Genomic DNA, 9,854 nt, shown 5'->3' with positions numbered 1-9,854 from the left:
GACGATGGAAGTAGGAGGAGCGTGCGAGGGCCTGCCGCCCTCCACCTCCCCCTACTTATAGCCTCACGAGGCCGAAGAGGCCAGACGTGGGGGGAGATGTGGGATTAACTGCGCCCACTCCCCCACGTCTCGCGATTATTGCGCGTAAATGCGAGCCGAAACTGCCGCATGGAACGTGCGGGCGGTTTCGGGATACAAAGGATCCGCGCCTGGGCCGGGGCACGGACGTGGCGGGCCCCCTCCCTGCGGCGACGTCCCGTCACGCGCGTGGGCTAGCAGGCTTTTCGGCCACGTGGCTCACCGACGGCCCGTGGTCGGCCCGCAGCCCGGTGCACGTGCCAGCGGGTTCCCGCCCTCCGACTCCAGAAGATTTCGACTCAAGCGGCGCGCCTGACCAAGGCCGGCTCCCAGCTGCCGGCTTGTCACGATAGGAAGCTGATCGAGCTTCTCAAACCCCACTCCACCTCGAAGCCCAATCAGCTTCGAGGACTACTGTCGGAGTAAATGGCCACGGGTAGCCTAACCGACTGCCCCTAGTTCTTCTGAAAAAATTATCAGCCTTCGGGCCTCCAAGCACTCCAAGCATTGGGCCGCCTTCCCTGGCCGGCTACCACTAAAGCCGACTCCCGGAAGGCGACCCAGCCTCACCAACTCCTCCCCAGGACGACTACGGGGTGGCCGACTCCAAGAAGCCGGCCAAGAAGGACGCCGACTCCTAGGAGCCAGCCAAGACCACAACCACTCCAAACCACTCCCACATAACGGCGACGTGACGGGGTGTGGCCATAGTGCGGCCCACTACCCCCGAAGCCCGAGGCGGGCGTGGCTACAGGAGGGCGTACGGGACGGACGTCTCCCGTGCGGCTCGACACTGTAGCCATGTTGGCCTCGACGTCACCCACGACCGACTCCCGTACGGCCCGCGGGCGGCGGGCCCCTTCGGCCAGAGAGAGGCGTGAAGGCGGCCCGGCCTTTCCCAGTCGGCCAAGAGCGTAGCCGGCCTCCAGAAGCCGGCTACTCCCTTCCTCGAAGCAGGAGCCCCATTAAGGAGACAAGACGAGGTAAGGCTACAGTGATAGCCCCCGAGGCGGCCCACTGTAGCCACGCTTACCTCGACAAAGCCCTCGTCATCACAGGCGAGGCTACAGTAAGCAGCCGCTGACAAGACCCTATGCGGTGGGGCCGGCCTGTCGACCGAGTAGCCGGCAGCCGGCGGGACCCAGCAGCCGGCGGAGAAGCCGGCGAGCGTAGACACTGACGGCTGGGGCCAGAGCCCAGCCGGATTACCATTGTACCCCCGGGGGGTAGGCCTATATAAACCCCCCGGAGCACCCATGCAAAGGGTTCGCACCTAAGCATAGTTGGCCTCTGAGCATAGAGTTGCCTTCTTAGATAACCCACACACCATAGATAGAGAGAAGCAAGAGCTAGCCTTGTTCTTCTTCTCCCTTGATCTTAACAGCTCTAGGAGCGATTGTAGCTACCTTTCATCGATCTAGTGATCATGTGGAGACCCCGCAGAGCAGGACTAGGGGTGTTATCTCCTCGGAGAGCCCCGAACCTGGGTAATATCCGCCGGCGTGCATGTCTTCGCCTCATCCCGTTTCCAGGCACCGGCGACGCTTTATTGGCTCCCACAATGATAAGCCATCCCTTGGCATATGTCGCACCAACCACCCGACAATGCGCGTCGGGAATGGTTCCAAGGTCGATGTGATCGCCGTCGGCACGCTACCTCTGCATCTACCTACGGGATTAGTTTTAAACCTCAATAATTGTTATTTAGTGCCATCTTTGAGCATGAACATTGTATCTGGATCTCGTTTAATTCGAGATGGCTACTCATTTAAATCCGAGAATAATGGTTGTTCTATTTATATGAGAGATATGTTTTATGGTCATGCCCCGCTGGTTAATGGTTTATTCTTGATGAATCTCGAACGTGATGTTACACATATTCATAGTGTGAATACCAAAAGATGTAAAGTTGATAACGATAGTCCCACATACTTGTGGCACTGCCGCCTTGGTCACATTGGTGTCAAGCGCATGAAGAAGCTCCATGCAGATGGACTTTTGGAGTCTCTTGATTATGAATCATTTGACACGTGCGAACCATGCCTCATGGGTAAGATGACCAAGTCTCCGTTCTCCGGAACAATGGAGCGAGCAACCAACTTATTGGAAATCATACATACCGATGTGTGCGGTCCAATGAGTGTTGAGGCTCGTAGTGGATATCGTTATGTTCTCAGTCTCACTGATGACTTAAGTAGATATGGGTATGTCTACCTAATGAAACACAAGTCTGAAACCTTTGAAAAGTTCAAGGAATTTCAGAGTGAGGTTGAGAATCAACGTGACAGGAAAATAAAATTCTTACGATCAGATCATGGTGGAGAATATTTAAGTCACGAGTTTGGTACACACTTAAGGAAATGTGGAATAGTTTCACAGCTCACGCCGCCTGGAACACCTCAGAGAAACGGTGTGTCCGAACGTCGTAATCGCACTCTATTGGATATGGTGCGATCTATGATGTCTCTTACCGATTTACCGCTCTCATTTTGGGGCTATGCTTTAGAGACTGCCGCATTCACTTTAAATAGGGCTCCGTCGAAATCCGTTGAGACGACACCGTATGAATTATGGTTTGGGAAGAAACCTAAGTTGTCGTTTCTAAAAGTTTGGGGATGCGATGCTTATGTCAAGAAACTTCAACCTGAAAAGCTCGAACCCAAGTCGGAGAAATGCGTCTTCATAGGATACCCTAAGGAAACCATTGGATATACCTTCTACCTCAGATCCGAAGGCAAGATCTTCGTTGCCAAGAACGGGTCCTTTCTGGAGAAGGAGTTTCTCTCGAAAGAATTGAGTGGGAGAAAAGTGGAACTTGATGAGGTGATAGTCACCCCTTCCGTGCCGGAAAGTAGCGCAGCGCGGGAAAATGTTCCTGTGGTGCCTGCACCGACTGGGGAGGAAGTTAATGATGATGATCATGAAGCTTCGGATCAAGTTACTACTGAACTTCGTAGGTCCACAAGGACACGTTCCGCACCAGAGTGGTACGGCAACCCTGTCCTGGAAATCATGTTGTTAGACAACGGTGAACCTTCAAACTATGAAGAAGCGATGGCGGGCCCGGATTCCGACAAATGGCTAGAAGCCATGAAATCCGAGATAGGATCCATGTATGAAAACGAAGTATGGACTTTGACTGACTTGCCCGATGATCGGCGAGCCATAGAAAACAAATGGATCTTTAAGAAGAAGACAGACGCAGATGGTAATGTGACCATCTATAAGGCTCGACTTGTCGCTAAGGGTTATCGACAAGTTCAAGGGGTTGACTACGATGAGACTTTCTCACCCGTAGCGAAGCTGAAGTCCGTTCGAATCATGTTAGCAATTGTCGCATACTATGATTATGAGATATGGCAGATGGACGTCAAAACGGCATTCCTTAACGGCTTCCTTAAGGAAGAGTTGTATATGATGCATCCGGAAGGTTTTGTCGATCCTAAGAATGCTAACAAAGTATGCAAGCTCCAGCGCTCAATCTATGGGCTGGTGCAAGCATCTCGGAGTTGGAACATTCGCTTTGATGAGATGATCAAAGCGTTTGGGTTTACACAGACTTATGGAGAAGCCTGTGTTTACAAGAAAGTGAGTGGGAGCTCTGTAGCATTTCTCTTATTATATGTGGATGACATATTATTGATGGGAAATGATATAGAATTCTTGGAAAGTATAAAGGCCTATTTGAATAAGTGTTTTTCAATGAAGGACCTTGGAGAAGCTGCTTATATATTAGGCATCAAGATCTATAGAGATAGATCAAGACGCCTCATTGGTCTTTCACAGAGTACATACCTTGACAAGATATTGAAGAAGTTCAATATGGATCAGTCCAAGAAGGGGTTCTTGCCTGTATTGCAAGGTGTGCAATTGAGCACGGCTCAATGCCCGACCATGGCAGAAGATAGAGAAAAGATGAGTGTCATCCCCTATGCCTCGGCCATAGGGTCTATTATGTATGCCATGCTGTGTACCAGACCTGATGTAAACCTTGCCGTAAGTTTGGTAGGAAGGTACCAAAGTAATCCCGGCATGGAACACTGGACAGCGGTCAAGAATATCCTGAAGTACCTGAAGAGGACTAAGGATATGTTTCTTGTTTATGGAGGTGACGAAGAGCTCGTCGTAAAGGGTTACGTCGACGCTAGCTTCGACACAGATCTGGATGACTCGAAGTCACAAACCGGATACGTATATATTTTGAATGGAGGAGCAGTAAGCTAGTGCAGTTGCAAGCAAAGCGTCGTGGCGGGATCTACATGTGAAGCGGAGTACATGGTGGCCTCGGAGGCAGCACAGGAAGCAGTCTGGATGAAGGAGTTCATTACCGACCTAGGGGTGATTCCCAATGCGTCGGGCCCGATGACTCTCTTCTGTGACAACACTGGAGCTATTGCCCTTGCGAAGGAGCCCAGGTTTCACAGGAAGACCAGGCATATCAAGCGTCGCTTCAACTCCATTCGTGAAAGTGTTCAAAATGGAGACATAGATATTTGTAAAGTACATACGGACCTGAATGTAGCAGATCCGTTGACTAAACCTCTCCCTAGAGCAAAACATGATCAACACCAGGACACAATGGGTGTTCGATTCATCACAATGTAACTAGACTATTGACTCTAGTGCAAGTGGGAGACTGTTGGAAATATGCCCTAGAGGCAATAATAAATGGTTATTATTATATTTCTTTGTTCATGGTAATTGTCTATTGTTCATGCTATAATTGTGTTATCCGAAAATCATAATACATGTGTGAATACATAGACCACAACGTGTCCCTAGTAAGCCTCTAGTTGACTAGCTCGTTGATCAACAGATAGTCATGGTTTCCTGACTATGGACATTGGATGTCATTGATAACGGGATCACATCATTAGGAGAATGATGTGATGGACAAGACCCAATCCTAAGCATAGCATAAAAGATCGTGTAAGTTTCGTTTGCTAGAGCTTTTCCAATGTCAAGTATCTTTTCCTTAGACCATGAGATCGTGCAACTCCCGGATACCGTAGGAGTGCTTTGGGTGTGCCAAACGTCACAACGTAACTGGGTGACTATAAAGGTACACTACGGGTATCTCCGAAAGTGTCTGTTGGGTTGGCACGGATCGAGACTGGGATTTGTCACTCCGTATGACGAAGAGGTATCTCTGGGCCCACTCGGTAATGCATCATCATAATGAGCTCAATGTGACTAAGGCGTTAGTCACGGGATCATGCATTACGGTACGAGTAAAGAGACTTGCCGGTAACGAGATTGAACAAGGTATTGGGATACTGACGATCGAATCTCGGGCAAGTAACATACCGATTGACAAAGGGAATTGTATACGGGATTGATTGAATCCTCGACATCGTGGTTCATCCGATGAGATCATCGTGGAACATGTGGGAACCAACATGGGTATCCAGATCCCGCTGTTGGTTATTGACCGGAGAGGCGTCTCGGTCATGTCTGCATGTCTCCCGAACCCGTAGGGTCTACACACTTAAGGTTCGGTGACGCTAGGGTTATAGAGATATGAGTATGCGGAAACCCGAAAGTTGTTCGGAGTGCTGGATGAGATCCCGGACGTCACGAGGAGTTCCGGAATGGTCCGGAGGTGAAGAATTATATATAGGAAGTCCAGTTTCGGCCACCGGGAAAGTTTCGGGGGTTATCGGTATTGTACCGGGACCACCGGAAGGGTCCCGGGGGTCCACCGGGTGGGGCCACCTGTCCCGGAGGGCCCCATGGGCTAAAGTGGGAAGGGAACCAGCCCATAGTGGGCTGGGGTGCCCCCCATGGGCCTCCCCCTGCGCCTAGGGTTGGAAACCCTAGGGTGGGGGGCGCCCCACTTGACTTGGGGGGTAAGTTACCCCCCTGGCCGCCGCCCCCCCCATCCAGATGGGTTCTGGCCGGTGCCCCCCCCCCTCCCAGGGGGCCTATATAAAGGGGGGAGGGAGGGTAGTAGTATTACAGCCTTGGGCGCCTCCCTCCTCCCCTGCTACACCTCTCCCTCTCGCAGAAGCTCAGCGAAGCCCTGCCGAGACCCGCTACATCCACCACCACGCCGTCGTGCTGCTGGATCTCCATCAACCTCTCCTTCCCCTTGCTGGATCAAGAAGGAGGAGACGTCGCTGCACCGTACGTGTGTTGAACGCGGAGGTGCCGTCCGTTCGGCACTCGGTCATCGGTGATTTGAATCACGGCGAGTACGAGTCCGTCATCCACGTTCATTGGAACGCTTCCGCTCGTGATCTACAAGGGTATGTAGATGCACTCCTTTCCCCTCGTTGCTAGTATACTCCATAGATGGATCTTGGTGAGCGTAAGAAAATTTTAAAATTATGCTACGATCCCCAACACTTCCTCGTTGATTGCTTTACGTAGACTCCAACTCCTCTGGATCACGTTTGTTCCGAAAATCACGTTCCCGAAGGTTTCATTCCGTTTGGACTCCGTTTGATATCCTTTTCCTTCGAAACACTGAAATAGGCAAAAAACAGCAATTCGGGCTGGGCCTCCGGTTAATAGGTTAGTCCCAAAAATAATATAAAAGTGTATAGTAAAGCCCATTAAACATCCAAAACAGAATATAATATAGCATGGAACAATAAAAAATTATAGATACGTTGGAGACGTATCAAGCATCCCCAAGCTTAATTCCTGCTCGTCCTCGAGTAGGTAAATGATAAAAACAAAATTTTTGATGTGGAATGCTACTTAGCATAATTTTCAATGTAATTCTCTTATTTGTGGTATGAATATTCAGATCCGAAAGAATCAAGATAAAAGTTTAATATTGACATAAAAATAATAATACTTCAAGCATACTAACTAAGCAATTATGTCTTCTCAAATAACATGGCCAAAGAAAGTTATCCCTACAAAATCATATAGTCTGGCTATGCTCTATCATCATCACACAAAGTATTTAATCATGCACAACCCCGATGACAAGCCAAGCAATTGTTTCATACTTTTAGTTTTCTCAAACTTTTTCAATCTTCACGCAATACATGAGCGTGAGCCATGGACATAGCACTATATGTGGAATAGAATGGTGGTTGTGGAGAAGACAAAAAAGGAGAAGATAGTCTCCCATCAACTAGCCGTATCAACGGGCTATGGAGATGCCCATCAATAGATATCAATGTGAGTGAGTAGGGATTGCCATGCAACGGATGCACTAGAGATATAAGTATATGAAAGATCAACAAGAGAAACTAAGTGGGTGTGCATCCAACTCGCTTGCTCACGAAGACCTAGGGCATTTTGAGGAAGCCCATCATTGGAATATACAAGCCAAGTTCTATAATGAAAAATTCCCACTAGTATATGAAAGTGATATCATAGGAGACTCTCTATCATGAAGATCATGGTGCTACTTTGAAGCACAAGTGTGGTAAAAGGATAGTAGCATTGTCCCTTCTCTCTTTTTCTCTCATTTTTTTATTTGGGCCTTTTCTCTTTTTTTATGGCCTCTTTTTTTATATTTTTCTATTTTTCGTCTGGAGTCTCATCCCGACTTGTGGGGGAATCATAGTCTCCATCATCCTTTCCTCACTTGGGACAATGCTCTAATAATGATGATCATCACACTTTTATTTACTTTACAACTCAAGAATTACAACTCAAAACTTAGAACAAAATATGACTATATGTGAATGCCTCCGGCGGTGTACCGGGATATGCAATGAATCAAGAGTGACATGTATGAAAGAATTATGAATGGTGGCTTTGCCACAAATACGATGTCAACTACATGATCATGCAAAGCAATATGACAATGATGGAGCGTGTCATAGTAAACGGAACAGTGGCGTAGCGACCAGACCTCAAACAGTCTGATCTCTGTGCATAAGTGTCATCCCTGGATCGGTAATGCTGACACACACAGTACTTGAAGGATTTATAACAGAGTAGCAATCACACACTTATTACATCGAATGTCTCAAAAGAGAACTTATTACAATAAATATGGCTTAAGGCCATCTAAAACGATAACAGCGGAAGGCTTGGAAGATAAAGTGAGTCCATCAACTCCAACGGCATCACTGAGTGAAAGACCACGACCTAAGGCTCCTTACTCGTCGTCTGAAAAGTCTGCAACATGATACGTTGCAGCCCGAAAACGGGTCAACGCATGGAATATGCTGGCAATGTAACACAAGAGAGTAATGAACAGAATAATGCTATCACTACATGCATATATGGCTGGTGGAGGCCGTATGGTTAATATGTTTTGCGAAAAGCCAATTTTTCCCTACTACAAAGGAATATATTTTATTTAACTACAAAGTTTGTTGAAAACATTGAGAAGGTAAACCCCCTCTCAAACCCAATTAAAAGTAATCATTAACAACCCATCAAATTAGTTATGTAGTGATGAGATCAACATGATAATCCAAGAACCAGATACTCAAGATGTCCATAACCGGGGACACGGCTAACCATGATTAGTTTGTACACTCTGCAGAGGTTTGTGCACTCTTCCCCACAAGACTCGATCTCCTCCGTTGGATTTCTCGCACTACATGGTGTTTGAGAAACGGATGACCGAGACACAGTCTTTCAGAAGCGTTAGCACCTTACGATGGGTAGACAATACCACCTACATCCCCTACATCTGCTAGTCTACCACTGTAAGAGTTCACACGACTTAATCAACTATGCTAGAGCCCATAATAGCTTGTGGCTGCACACGGAAGTTTCTAGCATGAATAATCTCATGATCCCTTTGAGGCTGGGTGGCAGTCCATAGGAGAATCACATGGTACCCCGGGATTTCCAAAAAATACAGGCAATCACTGGATTCCCCAGGTGCCTCAATCCACCCAGATGTGTATTTAAGTTGCCACCTTAAGTTTAACCAATAATTAAAAATCTCACATCTGTCATGAATACACTCAAACCCAATCCACATCTACGAGCATAGCATAGCAATATAAGCATAACGTAGAAGTAACTCCCGGGGTTTGATAATAAACAGGTGAATAGGTACTACCTCAGCTACTTCCCAACCCACAATTTAATTCAGGTCCTAACCATGCAATTTCTTAAGGATTGATCTAATGCAATAAAACTGGGTAGTAAAGAGGTATGGTCAAAGTGTTACTTGCCTTGCTGATGATCCGCGAAACCTATAGACTCGTAGTAGCACGCTTCGCACTCCGGGTACTTTATCGCAAACAAACAATCATACAATAAGCAATCAAGCAAGGGTACGGGTAAAACTCAAATAAGAGATCTAACCAGAAAGTTCAACTTAAGAACTCCGGTTTGCAAAAAGAATCAAATCAAACGAAGCAACAAAACTCAAACGGCGAAAGAAACAAGCTTCGTTTACTAATCTGGACTAAAGTCAAATTTTACAGTAGCAAAAACTTGTTTAAGTTGGCTAAACAGAAAGAGGGTTTCGAGACAAAACTTTAGGCGCTTGAAGCGCCTGATTCCGATAAACGAGCGAAAAGTTATACTAGAACGAAAATCGGATCAGAAATCGCGATCGAAAATAATCGCGGAAAATCCGAGAAAAAGAAAAACTGACGAACAGGCTAACGAACGAACGTTCGCTGTCTGCGACTAAACGGTGAAAACCGTTCGTTAAAACGAACGTACGGACGAACGTTCGCTAAATAACTAAACCAATAAAAATAAATTGAACCGATCTAAACAAAATGAAACTAGGGTTTACGAAATAAAACCGATCGGTTTTTTTTAAAACAAACCGGCGGATACCTCGAACTCCGTCGGGCGGTGGCACGGCAGATCCGGCGGCGGTGGTCGGCGGC

Source organism: Triticum aestivum, chromosome 1D (genome assembly GCF_018294505.1).
Source record: "Triticum aestivum cultivar Chinese Spring chromosome 1D, IWGSC CS RefSeq v2.1, whole genome shotgun sequence".
NCBI lineage: Eukaryota > Viridiplantae > Streptophyta > Magnoliopsida > Poales > Poaceae > Triticum > Triticum aestivum.
Note: the sequence above shows the minus strand (reverse complement) of the source record.